At 39.2% G+C, this 12555-nt stretch overlaps 1 protein-coding gene across 9 annotated transcripts in view; it reads left to right on the top strand.

Annotated features, from left to right (window-relative positions):
• The window catches only part of S1PR1 (sphingosine-1-phosphate receptor 1), a 42094-nt gene that overhangs the window by 5660 nt on the left and 23879 nt on the right, over positions 1-12555 (top strand). The window lies entirely within an intron of this gene.

Here is a 12555-nt window from a genome sequence, read left to right as displayed (position 1 = left end):
CTCACAAAAGTTTTAATTCTCGTTTTGATATTACCATCTTCATTGGGGATTACATAGAAGTACTTTGGTGTGTTTGCCTCTTCAGTGCTATTGTTAACTTTCAGAATTTGTGCTTTCAAGTGTCATTGAATATGCACAGGACACAGTTGGGACACGAAGATAAACCTCACCTAATAGAGTAGATGTCATTTCTGGGTAAAGTTAACTGTGGGAAACAGAAGCGTGTTCACTAAGGAAACCTTAGGTCACAACCTCCAGTTTCCTGAAGGAAATGCCAAAAATGCTCCGAAGACAAAAGACTGGAAACAAACTGGAATGTCTCTATCCATCTGTCTGCTGAGGCGGAAGGAATGAATTCATGTTACACTCACTTCCTAGACCTTTCATTACAGAATCAAGCATAATGGAAAAGCGTGTCCACTTTGTGTTTCTATGGAAGATAAAGTGGTTGTACTCTTGGACTTATCTTTATAAGCACAGCAGTGACTCACATGATGTGGGGAAGAATGAGGTGGGACAGTTGATCTTGGTGGGGACTGGGGAGCTCATCTGTGACAAGGGAGCACAGCCTCGCTTGCCTACCTGTGAGCATGTTATCCAATGATTAAATGTGTTTTCTTCCTGGAAATTCCAGACAGTGCATTTCATTCCAAGACAACTGGACAGTCGTGGACTGTGGTTTCCCTGGGTAGATGCGGGTCAGAGCCCTAGTTCTGGCCAAGAGCAATGGCTAAGATGAAGGAATCCTTGGCCGTATCCCAACATGAATATCTGGTTTTAATTCAGTATATTTTGAGAATTGAGGATGAAAAAAGAAAAAAAGCCCTCAGTACCTATATGTTTATACTAAAATAAACTCCCTAAAGTTTTAATTAAAAAAGATGTAGAATGCCACGGAGCAACTAAACCCGTGCACCACAACTACTGAGCCTGCGCTCTAGAGCCCACAAAGCACAACTACTGAGCCCGCAGGCCACAACTACTGAAGCCCTCGTGCCTAGAGCCTGTGCTCTGCAACAAGAGAAGCCACCGCAATGAGAAGCCCCTGCGCAGCAATGAAGACCCAATGCAGCCATAAATTAATTAATTAATTAATTAATTAATTTAAAAAATTATAAAAACATGTAGAGATGTTTTAAGAGGAGGAAAACAGAAAACCAGAGCAATACTTTATGGCTTATAAGTATTCAGGAAAATTACAAAATGACACCAAATAATACTTTCTTCCCAACAACATTAAATGTGATTATAATTTTACAGAGTATTCAAATAAAAATCTTATATACCCGGGCTTCCCTGGTGGCGCAGTGGTTGAGAGTCCGCCTGCCGATGCAGGGGACACGGGTTCGATCCCCAGTCCGGGAGGATCCCACGTGCCGCGGAGTGGCTGGGCCCGTGAGCCGTGGCCGCTGAGCCTGCGCGTCCGGAGCCTGTGCTCCGCAACAGGAGAGGCCACAACAATGAGAGGCCCGCATAAAGCAAAAAAGAAAAAAAAAAAAAAAAAAAAAAAAAAAATCTTATATAAGACAATGCTTGTTCTTCCTTTGTAGTCTCTTAATAAGTAGAAAAATTAATTCTTTAAAAAAGTTGATTTAGTGATATTATAAATTCAAAACTGTACAGGAATAGGAGTTTTGCATTCATGCTAATCAGATACTTTATTTTATTTTAGTAATATCAGTAGTACCAGCACTACAGTTGTCATTTATGGCATCTTTAATTTTTTCCCAATGTAAAAATACATAAAGATTTTAATGGTTCTTGTTTTCATATTGGATTAATTTCTCCTCTGGACATGACCTATGTTAAATATATGTCTGGTCCAATACTCTTTATAGTACTTTTAACCTAGACTATAGTTTTTGCATGATTTTGACCATTCATACCTCCATTAAATATATCAATAAATCACCCGTCAGGTTTTCTAGGCAACTACAAATGAACTATTTCTGGGAGCTATTACTCTGAAATAGCACCTTCAGAAAGATGATGGACCATGTTGGGAAAATCCTACAAAGTGAGGGCTTGAAGTTCGAGTAATTCTGAATATTAAAAATCTCTTTTTCAACTGAGACACAAGGGATAATACTTGAGTGACACATTAAAAAGAAATTCTACCTACAAAACCGTTAAAGATTTGATTCTGTAAATAGTCACTGGCTTAGAATTAATCTCTGATTAGGAACCATTATTTATCCACAGTATTTGCAATAATGAGTTTTTATAATCTCAGTATAATGTTCAGTTATTCTTTTTTTTTTTTTAATGCTGGTTGCTCCATTCTCATCTGTAATGATGTTTCCTGCAGACACCTAACTAATTAGATCAAATTAGATTGATCTCATTTGTTTTCTCACAAATTAGATCAAACTAGATTTGTCTATGCTTTCTCAAAATTTGTTTTAAAGCTCTTGAGGGAGGAATCACAAATAACCAAAAGAAACATTTATAGGAACTATTATTCTTTCCCTGTGGACACAAGTTCTTGATGATGAGAAATCATAATAAATTGCATAATTTCCTCCAACTTTCCTTCCTGCTTTTTTGATGTGTGCTTGGTCACAAGGAAAGGAACTCAAAATACATTTCTGTATACACCATTGCCTTCACTGTCATTCTAACTGAAACTACAGACTACCCAAGCAAGCAAGGCTTTCTTGAATAGGTGAAAGTCTTTAGATTGTCTACAGAGAAAAATAATTTTTAACCAGTGGTCAAAAGAGCTAGGAAAGATAAGAGGAAGATAACACTGAGAGAGGGTTAGGGTTAGACCTGCATTTAATTCAGTCTTTTCACAATCCTTGACAAGAGCCAGGACCTAGAGCAAATTTGGTTCATGTTGAAGATATCTCCCCTAATACCTCCTATCTCTTACTCCTGCTTTCTGCTCAGATTCTTCAGACTCTCAAGAAGTTTTCTCATGCTCTCTTTGAGGACTGAAGGATTAAAAATCAGCTTTGGATCTGGATATAGTCATTAGCAAAAGCCAAGTATAAGCTGCAGATTTGAAAGAACAGGAATCGCTACATTTGTTTTATTGAAGCACCAGCATGTGCCCATCCAGCTTCTGTGTTAATTAATAATGGATAAACACACTGTGGTAAATTCACAGAATGGAATATTATTCAGCAATTAAAAAAGGAACTGCTACTGTTACTTGCAACAATCAGCGTAAATCTCAAAACCATTACGTTGAGCAAAAGAAGCCAGCCACAAAGAGAACATACTGCGTGATTCCATTTATGTGAAATTTAAGCATAGACAAAACTAATCTATGGAGATAGAAGTCATCAGAATAGTGGTTGCTTGGGGGAGGAGAATAAACTGAAAAGGAACATGAAGGAGCTTTCTAGGCTGTTAACAATGTTCTCTATCTTAATTTTTTAAGGTGTTTGTTACTCGATGTATGCATTTGTCTAAACTTATCCAACCATATTCTTAAGACCTGTGAAAATTTAAAAAAAAATTCAATATGGTAAACTTCTACTTCTGAGTATGAGGGCTATATGGGACTTTGTGAAATTACAGAAAAAGTTTTCAGAGTTCGGTAGAATGTGGCAAAAGCCCCAGAGTGTTCCATAGAAGGGACACATGCTCTTGTAGTATTCTCCTAAGCCCCAGAACCAAAACATTAAAATGCTAAGTAACTGTGACCTGATGATATATCTTTGCTTCTATAGAATGAAAATTTGGCCTAGTATTGGTATTTGTAATCTCTGAAGAATTTCTGTGTCTTGAAAGAGTCTAGCGTTATAATTGAAATTCTCACAATGAAAGTTTCTTAACAGATTTCAGTCTGAGGTGTATATGGTGCATTGTAAATCACCTAATGAAGAATGGACTTTTACACACTGGCAAGGATACTGAAACATATTAGTATTGGTGACACAAACTGTAGTGTGCCAAACCACCTGACCAAACAGATAAAAGGTATTCAGTCGCGTGATTACACTTGTCTAGTGTAAGATCTGCATTGTTAGGAGTAGTAGGCAGAGACCCAAAAGAATGGATGATAAGCTCATGCTCGCTCTCTGTCGCTCGCTCGCGCACTCTCTCTCTCATACATTCTTTTTTTAATATTCTTTTCCATTATGGTTTATCTCAGGATATTGAATATAGTTCCCTGTGCTATACAATAGGACCTAGTTGTTTATCCATTAAGCTCATGCTTTTGAGGGCTTTATGAGCTTGTTGCAGCTAGATAGCTTGCTGGCCTGTGCTCAGCCCTGTTTAAGGATTCCTTCCTTCAGCCAGCTCTGGGAGTGGCCAGGCAGAGGTGAAGTGCTTCAGGTGCTGCGGTGGTCTTGGGACAGGCTGATTTGATACAAGGAGGAATGGGAACAGGAAAGAAGGGACATTGCTTCCAGTGTTGACCGGGATGGGGAAAGGTAGATAGTTGCTTACCTACTTCCCTAGAGCTCTAATCCTATTATTGCTCCAGGGCAGAAAGAACAACCCCAGAGGAAGCACTGATTTAGCTCGTGCTTCCTTCTCCCACCCCTCCTAATGGGTGCACCCACCCATGCACCCATCCCTTCAACAAGAATGCTTGCCCTCGGCTGTGTGCCATGGATACCACACGAACGATAAACAAGGTCCCTGCCTTCATAGAGCTTATAGGATCCATTCCACCAGCTCTAGTGCTTCAATGGCTCCTTCTGTTTGGGGCCCAGGAAGCCTGATACAGCAAGAAACAGTTCTTCTTTCCAAGAGTTTGTCCAATGTTGTACACTTCCCGGAATATATTCGCTTCTCAAGCAGTGTAAAATAATTTCATTTAATAAATATGATCCACGTTGGCAGCTTTTAATCTTTGGCTTTTATTTAACCAATATCTCTAAATAACTTAAAGTTAAATAATGGTGAATTAACTTTTAGATTAAGAATGAAGTCCTTTATGGTATTGGACTCTGTGGTAAATATCAGAATTGGTATTCAATTTTTTTCTTCCAGTTTTACTGAGATATAATAGACATACAGCACTGTATAAATTTAAGGTGTACAACATAATGATTTGACTCACATACATCATGAAATTATTACCACAATAAGTTTAGTGACCATCCGTCATCTCGTATAGATACAAAATTAAAGTAACAGGAAAAAAATGTCCTTGTGATGAGAACTCTCAAGGACTCACTCCCTTCACAACTTTCATATGTAACATACAACAGAGTTCATTATACCTATTATGTTGTAACTTACATCCCTTGCATTTGGTTTTTCAAGTTGTTCTAGGCCGCGTGTGAAATCAAAGCATTCAACTTTTTAGTTTGTATCTCACTTCACTTTGTGCTTTTCTCTCAAGAGCACTGCTGTGAACTCTGTTGGGTGGAGCCACTTGGGTGAAATAGGCAAATGAAGCCTGCATTTGAATAAGTCTTAGGTGGTGTCCTAATTTAACCTGGGTGCAAAAGAAAGGAGACAAAAATGCGCAACTGAAGAAGAAACATGACACACATCCTTCATTATTAACGTCATGAACAAACTCATCTAAAGGTGAGCAATCACAAATCCTCTAGAGGACCAGAGAAAGAAGCCTAGGTAGGTCTTTTGTGTGTTGTATGTTTCAGTGACTTCTGATGCCAGGGAGTGGAGCTAGATCCCAAGCAGCCCAAGGACTCTCCATTGTAGTCTTACATAAAAATCCCACTGAACCTGCCAATAGCTCAGATGCCCACCCACCATGACCAGATCCACCCCTCAAAGGCCTGCTGGTGGGACAGCTGGGTGGTTTCGTTCTCTGGTACAAAGGAAAGCATACTTCTTTCTAATTCCAGGGTTTCTTTTATGCCTGTCCAGACACTTCAGGAAAAACAAATTTAAGTCACTAGAAAGTTATATTCTAAAATAAGAGAAGACTTGTGCTAAATCACTTCGAAAGGCATTAGCTATCATATGCCTGGAGAGTCTTCACTCACCAAGCTTCTGCAGAATTTTGCGGCACCAGAAATAGTGGTCAGGTCTCACATGCTTTTCTGCTTCAGCTAGCTTCAGTGGCCACCTGCAGAAATAGTTCTTGGTTTCTCTTCCTTGTCTAGATGCTGGTCAGGGCAGCATTTAGAAAAACATAGATTTTCATATTCCCATTCACACGTGCAAAGTGAATTAGGGTATTAAAGAATTACCTACATTATTCAATATATAAAAGCCTTTGCCTCATTTATCTAAATATTTTATGTCAATACTTTCCCCAGCTGAATTATTATACTATCATAAGCACCATAGTAGGAGTTGCAAAATTACAAGAAATTTAGAAGACATACCCACAAGGACCTCCTAATTTAAAGGGGAAAAATGACCCCTATAACAACACAGTTTTATATACATTACCTCATTTTATATATTCATTGTATTAGTTTTTCTTTTAAAAATTATGCTTATAGAGAGCTTTTTTTTTTCATAATCAGTTATTTTTGAATTGTGGTCCTATGTAGCAAAAGTTGAAATGGATTGAAGTAATTTAAACATCTGTGAGTGATTTGCGTCAAATAGATTTCCATCCTCTGCTCACTTTCTAGAACATTCAATACAAGCAGTTTAGTTACTGAACTTGTTAAAGTAAAGAGCTATCTGGATGACACTATCTTTCCCTTAAAGAGGTACTCTTGGAACAGGGGCTGTGCTAAAGTATATGTGGCCTACAAGATAAGGAGACTTGGATTTCTGGGGTTGTTTATTTGGTATCTTTCTCTACTCATCTGGGCTTTCTATTAGATTTGTAAAAAGGCCATTGCTATTCTCACAAATTCTAGGCTAAATACTAATCAAGGCACTAGAGTACAAATTTGAAGTGCGTGTTAATACTGAACACACTTAGCAGCTAATAGCTAGCAGCGTGGGATCTTGGATGCCTAAATACACATCAGATTTCCACTAGAGGGAAAAAAATTTGTTCAATCTTTTGTCTTTTCAAAAAAGGAGTGAATTAACTAATTCATCCCTAAAATAAAAATTTAGAATAAATTTTTTAATTCAACACAATGTTCCAGCGTTGGAAACCTAAAGAATTTTAAAATTAAGGAAAGGACAATTACTTTCCTTTGTGTTTTAAAATAGATTTTCTTGATTTATAGAAAGGTGGCTTTTTGGAAGTGCTATATAATTTTATCAGAGTCTTAAAGAAACAATTATTTATACATAATTTTTGCCTAATGGATAGAATAAGCCTATAGAGAATTTGGAGGAATTAAATAAACACTAGAAAAAAAAAAAAGCTCACAAGAGATGAGTTTCACTGAAAAACCACAAAATGATTGAATGTTGATTCCTTCCCTGGTGAGGACAGTTTTCAGGCCACCAAAACTGCCTTGCGTCATGTCAGGGTTGAGTCTGGCACCGCATGTGATATTATTAGGTGGTTTGCAGAATTTTGATTCATACGGAATTGTGTGCCTGTGTTACCACAGTAAGTTTACTTTAGAGTTTGCATATCATTATCAATTAAGAATGCACTGGTAACTGGCAGGAAACGTCCATTTGGAGCGAAGTAATCGGAACATTTTCTCTTTGTTGAAAGCACTTTAACTTCCTCCCTACTTCCATTTAAATCTATCTGAAGGAAAAAGAGCAATTTGTATTCCATACAAAAGAAGTCTTAGACATCAGGGGTTACTATAGTTTCTGTACATTATAAACTCTCTACATTCTTTATATGTCACTCCATGAACTTTTCTGTAATTTAGAGGAAATCCACAGCACTAACTCTTACTTTAGAGGCTGTAACCCACTGCCTAAAGCAAATAAAAGGTAGCAGCGTCATTTCCCTTGCTGAATTCTTTTTTCAGTCAACTTAAGGAGGGGTATAAATTGAGGGCGTAACTTTGTTTCCTGTATTTTTGAACCGGCAGGGTATCCCTAGGATGGGTGGCTGCCTACTTGAATAATCTCTTCGATGAATACTATTCACATCTCATGGCTCTCACTAGGAAGCACTAGCAGCCCAGCACAGAGTTCTGCTTTCACTTAACTTGTAAGAGAATGAAGAGGCCTTGCCAAGGTTCAGAAAAGGATAACAAAGCATAAGCTCTTTAATGGGATGTAATAACATAAAAGTCTAAGTGCACCGAAGCCCTTTCCCACAAGCAAGACCTGATTGCGGGGCTGGCATTCAGGCTGATGACGACCATTACACATGGGGAAACAGCACTACGGAGAAACAAAAGTAATTCCACTGAAATGAGCCAAGTATGGGCTTTGGGAAAAATAAGGATCTGTCTGTTAAGCTTTGCTAAGATCAGGATCTCTGTGATTTATAGTATTTTCCATGGAACTGAGTTTATTTTTCTGGAAGAAAATTGTAGGATCTAGAAAACATTTAGTTTAGTGAAGCCCTGTTTGAATTCTTTAAGCGAGCTGAAATACTCTTTTATATGGTGAAATGCTTCCATATATTTGTTGGCTAATTAACATGATATCTTATAAAATGACATTTTATATACCATACATGGCAGAGCAGAGCGGTCGAAACGCAATAATAATGCTAAAACAGTACTTCTGGCCTGGCCATCATTCCTTGTCAGTGTTGTAAGGACTTCCAGGCCTGCTTGTCAGCTCTGAGCTAGCCAGCCTCCTTCCATCATTTGGCTTTCGGGGTCCCTAGCACAGGGGTCTTGTTAGATCAGCTTTATGATTAGATGCCAGAGTAGCCACTTAGATCCAGATGTGGTTGCCTTCCAGCAGTTGAGGGGCCTTCAGAAGGTTTCCTATTCTATTTAGATCTTCGAGTCAGTGGTTGCCTTCAAATGCCTCTGGGAACCAGGCAGAGAACTTATTGGAGTGAAGTGAGTCAGGTAGGATTGTGACGAAATTGAGAGGAAAGTCCAACTCAGTGGAGAAGTCCTTACCTCCTCCAGTCCTTTGCTGCCAGCTGAGAATGGGAGCCCAGTGTTTTGAGGTGTTCCAAAAGAAGCTGGAAATATGGATTTTGATGTGTAATCTCCTGATTTTTAAATGTTAGTAACTGATTCAATTTCAGAATAATCTTATATAGGCCAAATGTCAAATGATAGTAGCTACAGGTGACCTCAGGGCTCCTATTTGTCACTTGATTTAAATAGGAATAACTGAGCTGCTCAGTCTAGGTTCAGTATTAGTGTTAAATCAGTCCCACGTTGAAGCAGTCTCCCTCCGTTGGCTTGGGGTGTGACAGCCCATGGTGGATTTGGGAAACAGGTTAGATTGGGTTCTGGGACTTAGGGTCAGAAAAGCTTCTTGGTTGGTGTGTCTGATCATTGGAGGCTACCACATATCTGAATGGGATGTCCTAGCTCCTGGATTTCCACTGCATGGTGATAATGGATATCAAACCACTAGTGTCTCAACCTTTCCAAAATGTGCCATCTCATATAATGCAGTAGCATAATGAAAACATCAGCCATGCATATTGGATGCTGCAGTACTTTCTAAATGTTGGTTCCCTTCATCACCCTCCTTTCTAAAATTACTTTAAAAATTAAAAGCTTTAAAAAGTGTATGAGCAAGTCTGACTTTTCCACTAGCTATACACAACAATCCTATGAACTGTGTATCACTACCTATTCCTTCAGGATGAAGAATCTTAAACTAATGAGGTTAATCAACCTCCCCCAAGAAGCTGAGCTATGCTTTTCCATTACACAGAGAAGCCAAGAAAACTTCCTCAGGCTTCCCAGACTCATAATCACAGATCCATTGAGTTGGAAGCGACCTTAGAGAGTCACATGTCCAACTGTCTCATTGTGACTTGCTCCTGATTCCTGATCATTTCTCTTTTCCATATGCTATTTGGAAATCATAGTCTTATTAGCAAGACCCATGATTGAAAGTGAAATATTTGTGTTGCTGGTTGTATTTCCAGTTGTATGCATCCAGCTTTATTTCTTTTAGATTCAGCTAGGTTTTCTTTAGACCCTTAGGCTATTGACCCTTGCTAATTTTTATAACTGGGATAAATGGAGTGCAAGTCTTTGAAATGACAATGATTTTGCTTCTGCAGCAGTGTGAATGCCTGTTAAATTTAGAGGGAATCTCAGATCAAAGCAGAAGGGTGTGGCAAATGTTAATGTAGATGGTAGCGTTCGACCAAACAACCCACCAGCGGGTAAAACGCCATGCTGTAATTTAAAAAATGGTGGAGCGTTTTCTGGTTTGTAATGTCACTGGAAACTCAAGAAAGGCCTTATTTTATGCAATTTGGCCTATTTTGTTGTTTATTTTGATTACAAAAAGGTCAAGAGTTATTTTGACATTTAAAAATGCTTGTTTCAGTTAAAGTTCGGACTTCTGTTATGATTTCCCTTTTTTCTTTCTTTTTCTTTTTCTAGGATTGCATTTTGGTTTCCCACACAGCCTTTTCCACTTTCCTGTGTTTCCTTTCTCTCCAGATAACTATGAACATTTTAATTTCGACACAGTATCTGCCACAAAATCAGTTACTTTCGTAGCAGAAGGATCATTTTTGCAGCAGGGATCAGTTTTGCAGGGGTCATGGCATCTGGTCATGGCAGAAAACACCAGGATCTTCCTTGTGATATAAAATGGAAGGTGGAAATATCATTGGAATTTCTTCCATATGAAGAGATTTCCTTCCACAGGAGGAAATACATTGAGAAGTCACAGTCGTCCATTTGGCCTGTGCATGAATTCTGTCCACATCACACACTTCTCAGGTGTGTGACCCTGGAGAAGTTATTCAACCTGTCTGAACGCCTTTATCTATCAAATAATGACGATAATTACAACTTTAAAAGTCTGTTGTGAAAATTAAATAAGATCATGTTTACAATGTCGGGCACAAGATTGGTACTCAATTCACTTCTATTTCTTCATTCATTTAACATGTTTATGGAGCACTTATTATGGTCCAGGCACTGCCAACACATCTGAGAAAAAATAGACAAAATCTTTGCCCACAGACCGCATTCCCTTTCCTCCCTCCGTCCTTTTCAGTCACTTGATCCTCCCCATGAAAGCCAGACCACTTAGGATGAATAGCCCTGTTTCTTTTTCAAAGAATTCATTCCTTTGAAAGTCCTACCAGTCAACAAGTACATTTTGTGCTGAGATTGCCTTTTTACTTGAAACCAAAGAAAGAACGTGTGATGGAATTGCAAAGTTCAACTTTATTTAATCTATGCTATTTTGGCTTCCTTCCCAAGCTCTTACCTCCTGGTCAGAGGGAGGAATAAAATTGACTAAATACCTGGTTAAAATGTAGTTCCATTCGCCTAGAGATGATCATGCTAAGTGAAGTAAGTCAGAGAAAGACAAATATCATAGGCTATCACATACATGTGGAATCTAAAATAATGATACAAATGAACTTATTTACAAAACAGGAATAGACTCACAGACATAAAAAACAAACGTAAGGTTACCAAAGAAGAAAGCAGGGGGTGTGTGGGGGGGGGAGCGGGGGATAAATTAGGAGGTTGGGATTAACATATACACACGACTATATATAAAACAGATAAACAACAAGGACCTCCTGAGTAGCACAGGGAACTATACTCAATATCTCGTAATAACCTATAATGGAAAAGAATCTGAAAAAGAATATATATATGTACTGTATGTATATGTATATATATATGTATGTATGTCTATGTGTGACTGAATCACTTTGCTATACACTTGAAACTAACACAACATTGTAAGTCAACTACACTGCAATAAAAATTTTTCAAAAAATATAGCCCCATTCAATATTGGATACTATTCTGCTCCCCTTGGCTAAAAATCCTCAGGCTCACAGGCCACCTCTTCCTCCCCAGCTTGTCTGGAGCAGGGAGAAGGGCTGAGGCTTATGCAGCCTTGGGTGGTGGGAAGAGACAGTGTCTTCAGGCACAGCGGCCTACCCCTCCCTGGCCCTCCAGGCTGTTGTCCCGTCCACCTGGTGCTGCTGGCCCTGTGGGTGTTTGTGGCCAACTTGGGTTGGTGTGACCTGTGGTTGATCTTCCACCCAGTCAAAGTCTGTAGTGGGCTCTGGTTGACCTGCTCTCATTTCAGTTTCCCCTGCTGCCCTTTGAAGTCTGGCTGGCTTTTGTCTGCCTCTGAGGAGCAGAGGGGCTTGAGGTGTCTGGGTTCTCTCTATTTACATCATTCTGTCTGGCCATACTGCATGGACTGGAGCGGGCTGGGTCCCTGGGTTTGTCTGGGGGTGTGCCACATGCAGGGCTACCTCATTTCAGAGTCCATGGGGGTCTCTTGCTCTGCCTTTGCAAGTAACTAACCTTGCTTTCTTAGTGCACGTTTCCCGGCCTGGGCCAAACTCGGAGGAGCTGGGTAAGGGGAGATTAGGACCACCTTCGCTATTTCTCTCTCTGTCTCTCTCCCCTTCTCTTTCTAATTCCCACAATTCCCCACATTAACAAAGACGAGATCTTTCCAGTGTATCTTCTTTCCTGACTTCATTCACCTGGCTAAATCTTAGTGACAAACAGGTTACTTTTTTTTCTTTTTTTTAACTTTATTGTGGTAGACCTCTATGATCTGAAGCCTCCATGTATGGTGGTTAAACTACTCAGGCCTCACAAAGGAGTAGAGAGAATTCCTTTTTAAGAGGCTTGCAAAACC

This window comes from Delphinapterus leucas, chromosome 1 (assembly GCF_059928025.1).
Source record: "Delphinapterus leucas isolate spDelLeu-1000000601 "Yukka" chromosome 1, BTC_Dleu_Yukka2, whole genome shotgun sequence".
In the NCBI taxonomy this organism is placed as follows: Eukaryota; Metazoa; Chordata; class Mammalia; order Artiodactyla; family Monodontidae; genus Delphinapterus; species Delphinapterus leucas.
This window is presented reverse-complemented; position numbering and strand designations above follow the sequence as displayed.